A 14,280-nucleotide genomic window follows, 5' to 3' on the forward strand; every position below is an offset into this window, starting at 1 on the left:
AACGGAGTCCGGCTTAGCGGAATCCCGTGAAGTTGAAAAAAAAACTCTGTGTAATTCCGTGAAGCCGGAGTTGCGGGCCCCATGGAGTCCTCTTGAATGCATCCATCTCGAAAGCGCTAAGCTGGCCAGGCCCGACTTAGCACTTCTGAGATGGGTGCATTCAGGATGGACCTAGGCAGTGAAAGCTGCCGTTTCATGCCTCTTGTGCCCCGGCCTGTCCTGCGTGCAATGCACACAAGGTGGGCCGGTGCACAAGAAGCCTGAAACTGCACCTTTCTTTCACTTTTCCAATTCAGGCCAGGGCCTTAGGCAGTGAAAGCTGCCAGGCCTGTTGTGTACTGGCCTTTAGCCCTGTGCACCGCACATGGGACATGCCGGTGCACAAGAGGCCAGAAACAGCAGCTTTCATTGTCTACGGCCTTGGCCTGAGTTTAGTCCTCGTTTGTGAACCATTGTGCACAAACAATGAAAAAAAAAAAGAAAAGAGGACTTACCCTGGGGCTTCCCTGGGGGTCTTCCTCTCAGGCGAGTCCTTCTTTAAGCATGGCTGCCTCTCTCTTTTGCTCCGGTGCGCACTGCAGACCAGTTATGTGCTGCACAGTGCAAATGCAGACTGTCTGCACTTGAGCTGTGCAGCCCATTCCAAAATCTCACACTTGGTGTGGCGGATGTGGTAGAAGCAACCTCAACTCAGCGGGCAGGATTTTCATTTCAGTTCACCTAGGTGGAGTGGGACCTCTGATTTCTTCACTGTTAGTGCACTAGCATGCTACTACTACACCACCATGGTACCTTGAGAAACCATGCAGCCCTCGCTTCATCCATTCTTCCCTCCCTCCTAGACCACAGCCACACCACAGCACTAATACTCCTTCACCTCTCAGCAGCCTTCGACACGGTCTCCCACAGCACCTTATGCACCAGACTCCATGACGCAGGAATCAACGGAAAAGCCCTGCAAGAGATCCACTCCTTCATCTCTGGAAGAACTTAGAGAGTCAGACTGCCACCCTACATATCCAGACCTACAGAAGTCAGCTGCGGAGTTCCTCAGGGATCCTCCCTGATCCCAACACTCTTCAACATATACATGACCCCACTCGCAGCCATCGTCAGAGGCCACGGAATGAACATTGTGTCATACGCCAATGACACACAACTCATCATATACCTCACTGAAAACCCGGATGAAGCCAAGAGGAACTTCCGCACAGGAATGGAAGCTGTCACCGCCTGGATGAGAGAGAGCTGCCTCAAGCTCAGCTCAGGTAATACTGAGCCAGCGCCCTGCCTTCTCTGACTGACCACGTCCACAACCTAGGAATCATCCTTCACTCCTCCCTATCAATGACCCGAAAGGTAAACATGATCACCTTCTCCTGCTGGTACACCCTCTGCCAACTCCGAAAGATTTTCAAATGGATCCTAGCAGGCTGCTGCAGGACAGTCACTCGCACCTTAGTCACAAGCAAGCTCGACTACTGCAACGCACTCTACACCGGCACCACAAAAAAAAATCAGAAAGCTGCAACTCATCCAAAACGCCGCTGCCAGACTCAACCTGAACCTCGCCTGATAAGAACATATCTCCCAGCACCTGAGGACCCTCCACTGGCTCCCAGTGGAGAAACAAATCATGTTCAAGCTACTCACCCACACCTACAATGCCATTCACAAAATCAGACCAGCCTACCTAAATCACCGCATCTTCTTCCACAACCCTGCCAGACCTGTCTGCTCCGGCCAGCAGGCACTGGCCACCATCGCACGCATATGGAAAACCACCACCAGAGGAAGGTCCTTCACCTACCTCACAGCTGGAACAACCTACCCATACACCTCAGACGAAGCCCAAGCTCACTTCTTCAGGAAGAACCTCAAGACAGTGTTTTTGCTGGTGTCAATTTTGGCTGCTGTGAGCGAACATCAGTTTCTGCAGGCTCTATGGAAGTTGTAGGCTACACCCCAGAACTTCTGCCCATGAGTGGGTGTGAGAAAACAGGGCTGATTGTAAAGGCCCCCTAACTTTTTGCCCCCATTTTCCACTTTTTGCTGGTGTTTTCCTGACTCTGATGGTGCCCTGGGTACTGCTTATCAGTCCCAGGGCCTGTGCTCTGTGTAAAATCAGTATGCAAATTAGGCTAATTATAATTGGCTAAGTCAACCTAACTATAAGTCCCTAGTATATGGTAGGGCATGTAGGTTTAGGGACCGCAGCATAGGTAGTGCACTCATAGGTGCACTGCTGAGGTGCCCAGTGCCATTTTAAAGGCAGGCCTGCCTTGCTGGCTGCTTTTAAATTAAAGCTCTATGCAAATTCGACTTTGGAATTAAAAGTAGTTCCAAAGTCTTAAACTACCTTATTTTTACATATAAGTCACCCCTAAGGTGGGCCCTATGTGCCCCTAGGGCTGGGTGCCATGTAGCTATAAGCAGGGACCTTATAAAAATAGTTTTATAAGCCCTGGTGAGGTCAAAACAACACACATTCATATTTCCCTCATTTTAGTGAATGGCCTTCATAGGCTAGAATGGGGAGACTTTATTTCAATTTTAATTGTCCCCTTAAGTGACAGAGACAAAGAGTTTGGGCTCAAATTAATTGTTATAATAAAGCCCACAACTTCCAGATGTTGGATTTAATATAATAAAGAGTTTTAAACTTTACCTGAAAAGTTGCCAACTTCAGCCCTGCATTGTTTTTGCTGCTTCCCTATGATTGGCCAGGCTGCATTGATGAGGTGTGAAGTGGCCTGGCTTCACACAAAGAGATGTGCCTGTGGGAGGAGATCTCCACTCAGCAGATGGTGAGGCAGGAAGGGGAGGGCTTCCAAACTGGTCTTCAAAGGCAGAGAAGGACATTTGGAGCAACCCAGCAACACCCAGACAGCTAGATGCCTCCTTGATTAGATTAGGAGAAGGCAGGAGAGGGATGTGTTTAGGATTTTTAGCCACACCAGTGGGTGGGCTCAGCCAGATGTAACCTCCAAAAATCACTTTCAGCCATGCTGGATTTTTGAGGAATGTTGCCTCCTGGGATTGATCTTTGCCACACTTCCCAGGAAGTGGTCATCACAGGGGGAAGGACCCTGCACCTGATTGGAGAACCAGGACCCCCTGTTCTTCACCCAGGAGCAAGGATAAAACTGGCAGACCTGCACCCATGCCTCAGTTCCCTACCACATCCCTACCAGGAAGAACTACAGAAGAAGAAGGACTGCCCTGCTGGACCCCTGGCCTGCACCTGTACCCTGCACTCTGAAGGACTGCACCAATTGCACACTTGGGCTTCACCACAAGAAGGACTTTGCCTGGCTTCAACTGGTTCAAGGAGGGACTCCCTGTTTGCTACAGGTAAAAAATTGCTTCCCAGAGTCCCCTGCACTAACTCCTGAGGAAACCAACCAGCTGACCACAATTGTCCAGTGGCTAAAAAGGAGTTTGCGCCAGGTGCATTCTGGGCGTTGTAGTCCACACCCCCAAGGAGAATCTCAGAGCTTCTGGAACCTTGTGGGTGAGCTGTGGACCCCAAAAGAACCTTAAAGGAACATCTGGGAGAAGATCCTGAAGTTTGGAGAACTTTTGAAAAAAAGCTCCATAGAGGGACTTGCCTCAACCGCGACCCGGCCTGATTTGCAGGTTCGTCCTGGTGAAGAAAATCTCCAAAAAAGAGACTAAGTCCGAACGTAGAAGTTGACCGGGACCTCCCAGCCAGCGTATACGAGGAGGGCTCCAAGGACGTCGGATCAAGATCCAGGTTTACCCCGGTCGAAGGATTTTCACCTCGAAAAAATGACTAAGTCTGAAGGTAAAAAACTCCACTGAGGGCTCCCGCGACGCGTATCCGGAGAAGGTTTCCAGGAGGTCGGATTGGACTGGCAGGTTCGTCCCACTGAAGAAAATCTTCAGAAAAATGACCGAGGCCTCCTGCGGGCTGTAGCCGAGCCGGGCTCCATCGCGGTCGGCATTAAACTTTGACTATGTCCCGGTTGAGGTGGGACCAGATGACCAGATTGGTGCTTTTTGTTTCTAGGCGCTAGAGAATAATAATTCTTTAAAAATTCATATCTCCAGTTCCCCTTATCCGATTTTATTCATTGTTGTGTCATTTTAAGATAAAAATATAATCTATTTTTATAAATTGGTTTTGGATTTTTTAACTGTTTCCTGTGTTTTATTTAATTACTGTTTTGTGATATTTGAATGCTTTACGCTTTGTCTCCTAAATTAAGCATTGTTGCTCATTGCCAAGCTACCAAGGGTTGAGCTGCGTTTAATTTACTGAGACCTAACTGGACCTAAGTGGAGGTTAGTGGCCTGTTGCTAAGTGTAGGTACTTACCTGCCCTTACCAATAACCCATTTTCCAACAGTGGGCCTCTAATTTCCAGCCATTCTTTTTCTAGGTATCTGGCTTGCTCCGCAATACATGTTTTGTAAGTTGAAACATCCCCATCAGAAAAAGGAATGAAAGTCGCCAGTAATTGTACCATCGGACAAGAATTGTGGACCAGATGTAATGTTTGGATGCCACAATGTCTCTTTCAAGCCTTGTATTAACAGATAAATGAAGGATTAAGCTCTCCACCAACTTCTGCGCATCTATTTTTTCATCTACATCTACTTACATTCCAGACACCTCCTTGAGCTGTTTTTGCAGCATATGCACTAATGGGATAACTTGACACATGGTATAGTACTCCTTGCTGACTTCCCATGTAAAAATTTCAAAGGGAAGCAGCATCTCTGTCAGGAATTTAGCCAGACCCCATTGGTCCATCTCAATGATCATGCCTTTCACAGTTGCATCCGCTCTTTGCATGACATATTCATTGATCAGTCTATACTGCTCAAACAGACATTGTAACATTTTATAAGTAGAATTCCAACTTGTTGGCACCTCCTGTATGAGGGCTTTAACTGGTATTCTTTTATCACGCTGGATAATCCTCAACAGCTTGCAGGCTTTCAAAGAATGGCTAAAATGAGTGCAGATTCTTCTGCATGTGGACAGTAAGTTACTGACTTAGGGTTCTTTTTTGAAAAAGTCCTGTACAGTGATGTTTATGCAGTGCGCCAAACACAGGACCCTGAAATAGCCACCATTTGACATGGCCTGAACTACATTACTGTCATTGTCCGTGACAACACATCCTATGTTAAGCCCTCTGTGGTGCAGCCATTCAAAAAACGTGTTGTTAAAGTCATCCAAGATGTTTGAAGCTATATGGGATTTCTCCATGGCAAACATAGCTACTGTTGCATGCTTCTGAGCACCATTCAAAATGTCAGCTATGTCAACACCTGCCAATATCATGTCTCAAACACCCACAAAAGAGATCCAGTGTGCAGTGATGCACATGTAATCAGTGGCTTGGCAACTGTTCCACATGTCTGTCGTGAGGTGGATTGTTTGGACTGCGCTCTGTGCAATGCTTTTCCAACCAATTCCAGCACATTGTGATGCAATGCTTGAACAGCAACTCTGGCTAAATAGGTCCAGCTGGGAACCTTCCATTTTGGGAAGATAGGTGCCACAAATTCTAGAAAACCCACTCCTTTCAGAAAAGAAAAAGGCAGGAGGTCCAGCGCTAATATTTTAGTCAGCTTCCCATTGTACAAACGTGCCGTTGGATGGTTGCATTCATACTGCCCCTCCTGCCTAAACATGACATTAATAGTAGTCTGGATTTTTTCTTTTGCTGTTGCCACTGATGAAGGCAACTTAGAAGGTGGTGGTAGTCTCAATGTGCATCTCAAGGGGCAGCCACTGTAGGTTCTTGTCTTGGTGTTTCGACCTGACTCTGAGTCTTCCTGTGCCATTGCAATGTGGCTGATGTGAGCGACAATACTACTGCATTGCGGATGACAGGGCTAATTTTATGTAACAAAAAGATCACCCTCTTCTACACCTTACACTGTGATCGGATCAGATTCCCTGCTTTCAACACCTTCACTAACACCACTTGCAGGCTTTTTCTTCTGGCCGCTAAGGTGAGCCTCCCAGCGGATTTCGTGTTTTTTTCTCAAATTGTTTATACGCCCTCTGGTTCCATAGTTTGTACCAAGCTTACCCCGACTAACACTTGCTTGGCAAATGTAGTTTGGCTCATTTTCACTAACCATAAAGAAGTCCCAAACTGGGGAGGTTAACTTTCTAACACTGGTGCCACTGCCAATGTCTGAGGAAGTAGTGGTAGGTGGATGTTGTTTTGATGATATTTGCCTCTATGTGGTGTCTTCTTCTACTGAGGTGGGTGTGGATGTAGGTCGCACCTGGGGTCTTGGAAATATGGAAGCTGGTGGAGGGGCTGGTATCGCCGCAACATCTCTCGGAGCAAGTTGAGAAGATGGGGTAATGTTTCACTCCACTGGGGCTGGGCTAACATCCATGATGACAGGCTCATTGTCAGACTCGTTTTCCTCCTCTTCTGCATCCATGACTCTAAGGCTTTCAGGCACCTTTCTTTTCACTTCTTGCCTCTCCTGGCAAGCCTCAGACTGAGGTGGCATCCAAATGGAGTCTTGATCATCAGAAGGGGCACTTGAGGAAGAAGTTGGTAGGGATCTGGAAGACAGTGGATCTTATGAAAGAGGGGCTTCTTTGGCTTCCTCAGCATGAAGCCCAACATCCTGATATCCTCCTACTTCGGAAAGAACTGCTATTGCTGGCTGTGGCTGTTGTTGTTCTCTGGCCAGAGTTTCTGGCAACGATTGGGTGCTACTTTGAGAAAGAGATAAGTCCAATTCAACGTCACTGCTCGTCGGTGTTCCTGTGGTCAGAGAGGCTGCCTCTGTGCCAGACATGGGCTTAGGCCTACTTCGGAATGGGGCTGCTGATGCAGGAGTGGTGCTCCCAGCTTGCCTCCCAGAGGCTGGTGCGGCAGGCACATGTCATTGCCCAAAAGAGGTCTGGGGTGACATACCAGTGGTGGGAAGCTCCTTCTTATCACTGGCCGTTTTCTTGGTAGCAGCTTTCTTTGGGGCCATCTTGAAGCTGTCAGTTGGAAGTTGCACTTAACTTCAGCAGCTGAAGAGATGTCCGTGTAGTCATGAGTATGGTCACACGTCACGTTGAGCACAGGCCTTCTGTCGTCAGAACTGTGGGTGGTGTCTCTTTTTCTTTGTGCACCTAAAAGCAAACATGCAAGAAGGATCAGTGAACCGTGGCATTATTGTTGCAGTTGCATTAGTAGTAGAAACAAACAATATCATAGAATGGTTACTTAAAGAAACGTATAAATAATTATGAAATACAGTGTATCCATTCATAAAAACAACACACCAACATTACCTTTCATTAGCATGTAAGTCAGGAAGGATAAGAAAGAACAACAGCTACAACAAACAGAATGTAACTGTTAGCTTTATCTGTCTGCATCAAGCTGGCATGTGGCACTCAGGGAGGTGCTGGTGACAAATGGAATAATAATAATCCTTGAATAATGTAATGTTATTAAATGTAGTGAGCTGTATGCCTATGGCAGACATGGGGCTAATGGGGAAAATAATCATTTATGTAAAAAAAATTGAAAAGCAAGAAAAAAGTATAGAAAAAATATTATTATTATTATTATTAAACTGATATTATAAAATGAAATAAAATAAATGTTATGAAAAAAATAGAAGAAAAGGATAAACATTTTTCAAAATAGATTGAAATTGCTGACGTACTAGGGGCAGGGGACAAGTATAGAAAACTACAGGGATTTGGGAGACTAGGAGCGGTGGAGGTGAAAATTGCAAAAAAGGATGTAAATATAAAAAACTGCTCGTACACTACATTTAGTAATAAGCATCATTGGCCTACTAGGTCTGAATAAACAACACACAAAATGACCACCAGCCACCTGGTCAAAAACAACCAGCAGGGAGGCATGGCCACCCACACATGCAGGTCAAAAGCACACTGGCTGCCTACACAAAAATGGCTGCCAGCCACATGGTCAAACAACAACCAGCAAGGAGGCATGACCACCACAACAAAGAAGAACACATACAGGACTAAAGGAAGCACACTGGCTACCTACACAAAATGGCCCCCTGCCACATGGTCAAACAACATCCAGCAAAGTAGCATGGCCACCACAACAAAGAAGAACACATGCAGGCCTAAAGCACACTGGCTGCCTACACAAAATGGCCACCAGCCACATGCTAAAACAACAACCAGCAACGAGGCATGGCCACCACAACAAAGAAGAACACATGCAGGACTACTGGCTGCCTAAACAAAATGGCCACCAGCCACATCAAACAACAAGCAGGATGAATAGAAAACATGGCCTATGCAAGCACCCACACGCACTTGCCAGACAAATAAGGCATTGGTATAGGAGAAAAAAACAGCATTAAATTAGTATTAGTAATTTCAAAAACATAAATTAAAGGGGCTACAAAATTTTACAACAACACACATCAAACAAAGGCATCAAGTACTGTATACACTGTTTGCAGAAAAAAATGTGAAATACCATCAAACAACATTTTGTTATATTTAATCCAATGCCATCTATGGTGTTTCAGTTCCACAGACACCACAAACAGTTGTCTTTCATTGTGTACCCATGACTAGTACTGGGCCTGTTACATTAGCAGGCTAAGCCACTTTACATTAACATTCAATTGAATGAATATTGCAAATTTACAAAACATGGAACATGGAGCAAATGTAGTGCACTGTTAAACATTTTTCCTTTGTAGAACGAAAATTACAAGTAAAATAACTAGGCCACACATGCAGGCCACCCACCAACATAACTTTTTAAAAAATGAATAAAAGAACAGATAAATCCTGGGGCATGCCCCCTATCAAACAAATAAGTTTTACAGCACCCTTATGCAAGTGTTGTTTAACTTACTTGTGAAAACCCAAATACAACTGTCCTTAAATCCAATTATATATTCAGGAGACAAAAAAGTGACCCTTCCAGCTCCAAGCCAAAGTGAAAAGTGACCAGGAGATGGATAAAGCAGTGGGACAAGCCTGCTGGACAGGAACAGGAAGTTGAAGCCTCTGGGGCAGTTCCTGTTGTTGGGAAAAGAATTGTACTCCTCGCACAACAATATCAATGTGAACGGTCAATTAGAGAAGATTTTTCACTCAAAGTTGTAAATTTTAGCTGCTTCAGCTTTGCCAGGTTGCAGCAGCAGTCGATTGCACTCACATGCTCGCCTACATCAAAAAAATAAGTGCCCGAAGTTGCTAGCTTGGTGTTAACTCTCACCAGCAGGTAAAAAATCTCATTTGTGATCGTGAGCGAGCGGAAGTCTTTTGTCTCACATCTTGCATGCGTGAAATGACAGAAAGCGTGCGCCAATGGTGGAAAATCAGAAAAAACTCTGTTACGTTGTAAAGTGCGGAGTCTATTGGGAACTCTGAGTTCTCTGTGGAATGTGGAGTTGCCGAATTCAGCAAACTCTGCCAGTGGAGCAGAGTTTTTTGCCCAGCCCTAATTATGCCATCGTAACGTATACGATATTTGAAAATATAAAAAAATTGAGAATCTCCTATTTACAATAAAATCAAAATAATAATTATTTGGTAGTGAGATGAGTGTTGAATGCCTGGATTGTGTGTTTTAAAATCATGTTCTATAGTTATTGTTTTCAAAAGGATTTTATATGAACATTGCTAACTGTTCCCAAAGTCACACATTTGACAATGTGATAAGCTGAAAGGTCTATTTCTTGTTAACATAAAAAGCAGCAATTGTAATCACATTGTACTTTAGCTTTTATTGAAGATAAACAGGCCCAATATGTGATCTAACATGTGGAGGTTCTTCCTTTCGTCAGATTATTAATAGTCCACACTTACCATACAAGAACTTGGACCTCATTTAGATTATACTCCATGTACCAGAGGGTCAGTAATGGGAGGCACACGGATCTGTATATAATGGTTCATTAAGTGAAATAAGAGTTTTTACAGTCTTATAACCCTCTGTATTCTTTTCCTGCTTTTTAGGTTCTTCGTCTTTATCTTCTCATAGGTTTTCACACCTTCTCTCTCTTTATATTCTTCTTTACCCAGATGGAGACTCAGGAGGCACATGGAAAGAAAGAAGAATACAAGAAGGTCGGTATGTATGTATCACACTTTGTCCTCCTTTCTTTCTCCTTGCTGTTTCTGACTCTCTCTCTCTATCTCTCTGATATTTCCTTTTCTTTTCCTGTGCTGTTGTTTCCACTTTCCTTTCTGAGGTTTCTTCTTTGCCTATCTTGTGGCCTTTCTTTGTCTCTGGTTGTGTTTCTTTCTCTGTATCTTCTCTGTCTTTTCACCTCTTCTTTCTGACTTAGTTTGTCCTTTCTTCTTTCTTTTTGTTTGTTTTTCTTAAGTCATGTTCTACTCCCTGAGCTTTGCTACTCACAACAGTCAGAGTGTCAAAACACATTAACAAAATTATACATGGAAACAATTTATGGAGCATAATCCGCTTGGTTTTCAATAAAGTAAATCAATCAAACCAAAAGTTTACAAAAAAAAAATACTATTGTGGTCAATCTCAGTTTCTTTCGTTTCACCCTTCCCCCCAACTCTATATTCCTTATTCCTATTTGTTACAAGTATTCTTTTTCCCCTGTGTTGTACCTGGTTAAGCCGCGTTCTTCCTAGAGTGTGGCCGGCCTCAGCGTCTTGTCGCCTCCTGTTCGTCTCATCAGCAGATTTTCTTCTTGAGTCTTCATTCTGTAGTTCACCATTGCGGTTGGCCCTTCAGCGTCTGTCTCCATTGAGGGAATCCGGCGTCGTCCTCTCAGCACGGGCGTCAGGGGATTTAAAAACCCCACCTCCAGCTGTCAGCTCCTTACCAATGAACGACAGGGATAGTACTTCCGGGTTGGGAATGGATGAACCGGAAGTCCCCCGGGGTATTGGAGGGCAGCGGAAGTACTCCCGGGGTATCGGAGGGCTGCGGTCGCCGAAGATGGCCTGTCACACCACACCAAAAGATTTCCTCCACAACACTATCCCTGACATTGTGGAACTGCAGCCAGTGGATTATACTCTGTATTTATACTTTCCTCCAGAAAGAGGAGGATTCTCAGTTACCCGCAAACTCTAAGGGCCTCATTTCAACCTCGGCGGTCTTTTAGCAAGACCGCAGTGGTACCGCCGTGCTAAAGACCGCCAGTGCAGGCGGTGTTCCGCACAGCGTATCATGACTGCTGGCAGCCCTCTACCCTTTTCCGGATGGAGAGCTGACAGCAGCCATACTAGCGGTTGGCGGTGAAGTGGAGGCTGCTCCACCTCCACCACAACGTCATCAGAACAGCGCCCACTGAATTACGTCCCATGATTCAGTGTGGCGGTGTTCTGGTGATGGGGAGCTGGCGGCGGAGCAGCCCCCATGGATCCCGTTCCCTCCCAGAGGATCACTGGACCAGGAATGGTGATTGTCCGTTAGGGGAGGGGGGAGGGAGGTACTGTGTGATGTGTGCGTGCATGGGGGTGTGCGTGTGAGTCTGTGTGTGACTGCCTGTATACATGCGGGGGTATTGTGTGTATGGAAAATGTGTGCGTGTATGTCTGTGTGTATGTGTGCGTGCATGTGTGCGTGTATGCGTAGTTGTTGTGTGAGTGTGCGTGTAGGGGGGTGTGGGTCAATGTTGAGAGGGTGTGGAAGGGGGGTCCTACCACCTTTGGGGGATGGTAGGCGGGTTGTGGGTATGGGGGGAGGACTCTGTGGAGGGGAAGGGGGGGGCGGGGGAGACCCCTATCAGTGCCAGAGAAGGAATTCCCTGGCACTGATAGTGCCTGCCGCCATGGATTGCGTGGTGGTACAGAACCCCACGAAATCCATGGCAGTATGCGGGGTCGTGATACCACCGGTTGTGTAGTGACGGCCGCCGGGCTGGAGACTGAAATCTCCAGCCAAGCGGTCTTTACCACCCTGGCGGTCGGAGTGGAGAAGTGGCGGTTTTTCGTGGCGGTCATCGCCATGCTTGTAATTTCAATGTGTTTACCGCCAGCCTGTTTGCGGTATTACCGCCACTTCTCCACCGACCGCCAGGGTTGTAATGAGGGCCTAAATGAGACCCATAGTGTTCACCACAGCTCTAAAATGGTCAAACTACTCCAACCAATTCTACGTATGTACATATGTGGTATTTCTATAGTGCGAACCTAGCCAAAAGGCAGAAGAGTGCTGTACAAGGTCAAAAGCAAACTTAATGTAGTTGAGTAATAGGAGAGAAAGATGAGTACTGGACAGTGAATGCACTGCTATGTAGTGTTTATTAAAGAGGTGAGTCTCCAACTCTCTCCTAAATTGAGGCAGTGTTGGGTCAGTCCTGATCGATATAGGGGATCTCCAGATCCTGGGTGCAAGGATGGAAAAGGCCTACTGTCTTTTTTTCTTTTTTAAATTTCTTAGTCTGCAGTTTGAGGGTGTCCTGGCAGAGGGTGTGCAAAAAACTAACAAAGACGTTGAGCTTGTCTGAAAGATAGGCATGGGTGCTGGTTGTGATGGCTTTGTAAATGATGCAGCTAGTTTTGAAGATGGTGTGGCTGACAAGAGGAGTCAATTGCGTTCTATCAGGTTTAGTTGATGTGATCATAGTACTGAATGAGAAGTGCTGAGGCATGTAGGATGCCCCTATGAGGTACCAGAGTGAAGTCTTGGAGGCCATAGAGTAAAGAATTACCACCATCCACGTCTGAGAGTACATGGGCTTGAGCAACAGTTCTGGAGTCACTTTCTATAAGAAAAGTTTTATGTCAGACCTGGCAACTCTTGGCATGGTTTCACTGTGCTTTTTGCTTCTGAGACATCCTGTTTTTGGACCCTGTGCTGCAATTCATTTTGGCTGGTTTTGATACTCTGGACACTTTAGCACTGCTAACCAGTGTGAAAGTGCAAGTGCTGTCAGTCTAAATTGTATTGGTGATTGATTATCCATGATTGGCATATTTGATTTACTAGTAAGTCCCTGGTAAAGTACACTAGAGGTGCCCAGGGCCTGTAAATCAAATGCTACTAGAGGGCCTGTAGCACTGATTGTGCCACCCACATGAATAGCGCTGTAAACATGTCTCAGACCTGCCACTGCAGTGTCTGTGTGCAGTTTTAAACTGCCAGTTCGACCTGGCAAGCACACCCACTTGCCAGGCCCAAACATTCCCTTTTACTACATGTACGTCACCCCTACTGATGTGTTCTACATGTCCTGATAGGGAAATAGTGCCAAATTTGTTTTTCACTATTGCAAGGCCTAACTCTTTCATAGGTTAACATGGGGACTGCCTTTAAATAGGTTTAAGGGCAATTTCCTATTGGGAGCAGATAGAGATCTGAAGTTTGGGGTCTCTGAACTCACAATTTAAAAATACATCTTTTGGTAGAGTTGGTTTTTAGATTGTCTGTTTGAATATGCCACTTTTACAAAGTGGGCATTTTCTCCCTTAATCATTCTGGGCCTCTGCCTGCATGAGTATTCCAAGGTCAGACTGACAGTTGGGCTGTTGTGAATTCCCTCTAGACAGTGACAGAAAGGGAGCTGGGGTGTAAACTGCATATCCTGATGAGTCTCCTGGGCTAGAGTGGGGAGGGAGGAGCTGACACTTACACCTGAAGTGTGACAATCCTGACCTATACTGCATGCCCGATGCCGCTGCAGCCGAACTGAAGTTCTGCAACTCCGTGGGTTCTGAAGTGCTATGTCACCAATGTCATTGATATCAGACTCCGTCGCAGTGCCAGCAGCCCCGTGACTGTGACCTCATGAGGTCGCCCAAAGCATCTTGAACCGTCGGATTTATCAACCCCGCCAGATCGTCAGGGACCAACTCCTCATGCCAAACCTAGCGACGCCCCTCCCCCCGACTCCAGGAACTGGCTTGTTTCTCTGTTGCCAAAGGTCATGTACCTGGGGGTCCGTGTGACTCTGTGACTGGTGCCATTGGTGTTGGATTGTTGAGAACGACTCCATCACAACGCATTCATGTTTCTAAGCGCTATGTTGAAGTTTATTCTTTAAAAATTAATACTTTTGCTTGTGTATGTTGGATTTTTGTCATTTTGGTCTCATTTGATTTAGATAAATATTGGCTATCTTTCTAAACTGGTGTTGAGTCCTTTTATGGTGTGGTCGCTGTGTTACTGTGTGTGTTTGTACAAATACTTTACACATTGCCTCTGAGATAAGCCTGACTGCTTATGCCAAGCTACCAAGGGGGTGAGCAGGGATTATTTGAGCTGTGTATCTCCCTAAACCCTGACTAGAGAGAGGGTCCCTGCTTGGACAGAGTGCAAACTGACTGCAAACCAGAGACCCGATT

The sequence above is a fragment of the Pleurodeles waltl genome, chromosome 4_1, assembly GCF_031143425.1.
Source record: "Pleurodeles waltl isolate 20211129_DDA chromosome 4_1, aPleWal1.hap1.20221129, whole genome shotgun sequence".
NCBI classification, from domain to species: domain Eukaryota; kingdom Metazoa; phylum Chordata; class Amphibia; order Caudata; family Salamandridae; genus Pleurodeles; species Pleurodeles waltl.